This window comes from Coenobita brevimanus, chromosome 77 (assembly GCF_032717465.1).
Source record: "Coenobita brevimanus isolate Jiangsu-jjx chromosome 77, ASM3271746v2, whole genome shotgun sequence".
NCBI lineage: Eukaryota > Metazoa > Arthropoda > Malacostraca > Decapoda > Coenobitidae > Coenobita > Coenobita brevimanus.
The window spans coordinates 5774404-5779403 of NC_137030.1; positions in this window are offsets into that span (position 1 = coordinate 5774404).

Consider the following 5000-nt stretch of genomic DNA (forward strand, 5'->3'; position numbering starts at 1 on the left):
CCTTTCATCTTCCCCCCTCCCTCTCCCTGCTCCCTCCCTTTCTCCTCCCTCCCTCCTTCCCTCGTCTTACCTCTATCTTCCCTCTCTCGCATACTCCATCCCCTTCCCTCTCTCTCTCGTCTCTTTCTTTTCTTCTTCTATCCTCTCCATCGTTACCTATCTAATATTACATCGTTCCCCTCCCTTCTTTCCTTCCCCTCCCCTCTCCCCCTCTTCCTTTCCTCTCCCCTCTTCTCCCTTCTCCTCTCTCCCTCCTTCCCCTCTCACCTGTCCATACACTTTCTCTTCCTTTCTCCTTCCTCTTTTCTTCTTCCATCCTCTCCTTTGGTCTCCTCTTTTTCAGTTATTCTTTCTTCCTCTTCTCTCATTCCTTCTCTCTTTCACTCTTATTTCTTTCTCCACATATCCTCTCCTTAGTCTCTCCATTCTTCCTTCTTCCCTCTCTCTTCTTCCGTCCCATCTTCTTTCTCCTCCCCTCCTTCCCTCCTCCCTCCTCCTCCTCCTCCTCCTCCTCCTCCCTCTTCCATTTATTTCTTTCACATTCTCCTTTCTTTCCTACCCTCTCTTCCCTTTACTCGCTTCCCCCCCACTTTCTCCCTCCCCCCCCTCTCTCTCTCTCCTGATCCCCCACCTATCATCCTCCCTCCTTTTCATTTTTTCCTCTCCCTTGCTCTCCATTCATTCTTATTCTCTCTTTCCCCTCTCCTCCCTTTCATTTTCTCCCCATTTCTTCCCTTTACCTCTCCTCACCCCTTCCCTCCCCTCCCCTCTCTTCTCTTCTGTTTATTCCTGCTACCCCCTCTATATCACCCCCCTCCTCCCCTCCCTCATCTCTACTTCTCTCCATCTCTACCTCTCACGTACCGTCTTACCTCTTCCCCCTCCTCTCCCCTCCTCCCCCTCCTATCCTCTCTTCCCCCATCTCTCCCCCTCCACATCACCCCCTCCAGCCTTTGCCCTTTGCCTACCCAACTCACATATTCTCTGTCTCTCTTTGTCTGTCAATTTCTGTCTCTCTGTGTTTGTTTCTATCTCGATCTGTCTCTGTCGTTGTGTCTGTCTCTCTTTCTGTGTATGTCTGTTTCTGTGTCTGTCCGTCTCTCTGTGGCACTCTCAGTGTATATCTGTCTCTGTCTGTCTGCTTGTCTGTCTGCCCGTCTCTCTCTCTCTCTCTCTCTCTCTCTCTCTCTCTCTCTCTCTCTCTACCTGTGTCTTGGCTTCATGAATAAATTTAATATATCCCAAGATGTATTATGCAAATATGTTTTTTCGTAGCAAGTTTTTTTTTGGAGTCATGTTTTTTTTGTTAAATTGTTATATCCATTTGATATTTTCGGGTTCTGTTATTTTTTTTTTTTTTACCGTCCTTTTTTTTTGGATTTTGAATTTGATGTTTTTCTCATTGTCTTTTTTCGTAGCAAGTAATTTTTGAGTTATTCTTTTTTTTTTTTTTTTTGTTAAAGGCACTTGATTTTATTTGGGTTCTGATTTTTTTTTTGGGGGGGGGCCTTTCCTGTAGTTTTTTTTTTTTTTTTTTCATTTGAGTGATATTTTTTCTCGTCTTTTTTCGTACCAGTTTTTTTTAGTCTTATTTTTGTATCAATTTGTTATATTTACTTGATTTATATTGTGGTTTTGAGTTTCTTTTTTGGGTGGCTTTTTCTATATTTTTTAAAATATTTTTTGGATTTTGAGTGATGTTTTTCTTCCTCGCCTTTTTTCGCAACAAGATTTTTTTTTTCTTATTTTTTTCATCAGTTTATTTTATTGATTTGATTTATTCGGGTTCTGGGGATTTTTATTTGGTCTTTCTTGTTTTTCTTTTTGATTTTGAGTTTGATGTTTTTTTTCCTCGTTTTTTAGTTTGTATCGTATTGTTTTTTAAGAGTTTGATTCCTATATTTTTATGTTGATTTTTCTCTACTTTTTTTTTAAATCTCTCAGTTCTTTCCTTTATTTCTCTCTCTCTCTCTCTCTCTCTCTCTCTCTCTCTCTCTCTCTCTCTCTCTCTCTCTCTCTCTAATGCTTCTTACGTTTCTATTAATCTATCCAACATCCTCATCTCAGTGCATATGAATTTCCCTTCCTTTCTCATTTTTTCTGATTTGTTTTTTTTTTTACCTTCTTCCTCTTTCATCTAAACGTTTTTCTTAACTCATTTTCCTGAGTATTTCTTATTTTCCCATTTTTCACCTCATATCACCCTTCTTTCTTTCTTTCTTTCTTTCTTTCTTCCTTCCTTCCTTCCTTCCTTCCTTCCTTCCATCTATCCTTCCTTCCTTCCTTCTTTCCTTCCTTCCCTTTCTTCAGCGTTCACCCCTTCTTGTCTTTATCATTCTTTCTTCCTCTCAACTCTTTTTTTTTTATCGCTCTCTTCCTATTTCTCTTTTTCCCTATTCTCTTCTCAGACATACATCACATTTATCTCTTCTACCTTCTCCTCTCTCCTCCTTTCTTTATGTCCCTCTATTTCATCTTCACCAATATTTCTCCTTTCATTTCCCCGTCTTTCTCATTTTCAGCATTTCTCTTCACTCACCCCTTCATTTTCCCTTAATTCTTCATTTTCTTATATTTTGTCTTACCCATCCCAATTGTCTTCCTCTTTTGGGGGCATTTTCTTGTTTCCTCATGAAGTAATATTCTTTTTCTTTGTTATCAATATTTTTTCTTACTCTTTGCCCTCTCTCTCTCTCTCTCTCTCTCTCTCTCTCCGCGCATTTTTCTTCTCCATTTCTTTTTCTCCATCATTACCTCTCTCTTCCTCTTCTTTCTCTCCTTTCCTCATCCTTTTCTACTCCTCCCTCCTCTTCTCCTTCCTTCTTTCCCTCCATAATCACCTCTTTCTTCCCCTTCTCCATATCTCCTCCTCTCCCTTTCCTCCTCACAATGCATCTTCTCTCCCTTCCCACCCCCTTCTTCCTCTCTCTCTTCTTCCTTCATCTCTCCTCTTGCGTCTCTATCTCTATCTTCCTCCTCCCTCTTCTTCCTCATCTTCTCTTCCTCCTCCCTCCTCTCTCACTTCCACTTCCTCCTCCCTCCTCCTTCCTCTTCTCACCTCCTTCACCATCTTTCTCTCCCTCATTTTCCTCCTCCTTCTCTCTACCTTCATCTCTCCTCCTCCTCCTCCTCCTCATCGTCATCATCATCATCATCATCATCATCATCATCATCATTCTCCTCCACTTTCTTCTTCTTCTTCTTATTTTACTTCTTCTTCTTCTTCCTCCTCCTCCTCCTCCTCCTCCTCCTCCTCCATGACCTTCCTCCGTTCTCTTCCTCCTCCTTGCTTCCTCCCTCCTCTCCATCATCGTCATCCTTCTCCCTCCCTCATTATACGGTTCTCATCTCCTTCAATTTCACTTTTTCCCTCCCTTCCTCATTCTCTCCCTTCTCTCTTTTTTTTCTTTAATTTTCTTTTTTCCTCCTCCTCCTCCACTCCATCTCATTATTTTCTCTCCTTCTTCGTCTCTATACGCCTTCTATTTTCACTTGGTCTAAACTTGCCATCTCTCCACCATGCATGCTGACCTGTAATAATAGATTAATACTAGAATAAGATGCTAGTCATGAAGAAGTGCTGTGGAAAGGATGTGAAGCCGTAACATTTTTTTTTTAATTAGCTACGTTAATTAAGCAGCATAAGGACGGAAATTTGGGTCAAGTTCAGATGAAAAGAGTACAGTCGTGTGTGTGTGTGTGTGTGTGTGTGTGTGTGTGTTTTCGCATCTCCGTCTATCTGTCTTCTCATGTCTATTATTCTTAGTCTTCATCATCATCATCATCATCATCATCATCATCATCATCATCATCATCATCATCATCTTCCTCTTCCTCTTCTTCCTTTTTCTCATTTCATCTCCTCCTCCTCCTCCTGCTCCTTCTTTTTCTTCTTCTTCTTCATCATCATCATCATCTTCTTCTTCTTCATTTCTTTTTTTTTTCTCCTTCTTTCACATTTTTTTCATTACATTACTATTTCCCCATCTCTTCTACTATTTCCTTTTATTTCTTCTACTGTATCTACCCCCTCAGCTCATCTCTCTATTATTTCTTCTTCTCTCCTTTCCATTTCCTTCCATATTAATATATTTCTCATTTAATTTCCTACTGATTTTCTTTCATTCCACATTTAACAACTTTCCATCTCTCTCTCTCTCTCTCTCTCTCTCTCTCTCTCTCTCTCTCATCTTCCTTCATCTCTCCTCCCTCATCCCTTCCACTCATCCTTCCTCCCTTCCCGAGACTCAAGTAACAAATGGTCAAAGTCCTGAATCCCCTAATTAGAATTTTCGGCGTCTTCTTCAGATTAATCCCCAAATTTCACGCGCATACTAAAAAGAAAAAGAAAAAAAATATAATGATTCTCCATTTGGGGTCACCTGCAAACTAGATTTCCTCGGAACTTGTAGGAAAAAAACAGGAAAATTTTTGAAGACAGTAAGTGGCTGGATGTAAGAGTAAGTGAAACGTGGAGGGAGGTGTCCGTAGAGTTTTTCCCACTTTAAAGGAAGGAGTAAGTGAAACCTGTAGGGAGGTGTCCGTAGAGTTTTTTCCCCCTTCAAAGGAAGGAGTAAGTGAAACGTGGAGAAATTAGCCCGTAGAGTTTGTGGTTGTTTTGTGCCCCGCCACCTGTTGTGTGTGTTTTCCTTCATTAATAGTAATAATAATAATAGTAATAATAATAATAATAATGATTCAGTTACTCTGGGGTAACGTTTCCTTTCTGCGTCTCGCCACTGAATTCCTCATTTGTAGGGCTAGAAACTAAACATTTTTATATATCTCACTCCAGTTTTCCGGTGATCACAAATAAGAGAGAGAGAGAGAGAGAGAGAGAGAGAGAGAGAGAGAGGAGCAAGACACCCACACACCCACACACACCTTCCACCTCTCTCACACATCCCCCACCCACCTCTCCCCCCCTGCAATCCCTTTCTCCTTAACCCGTATGCAGATGAGGCGTAGGGGTGACAGTGATGAAGGCTGATATATGTCCA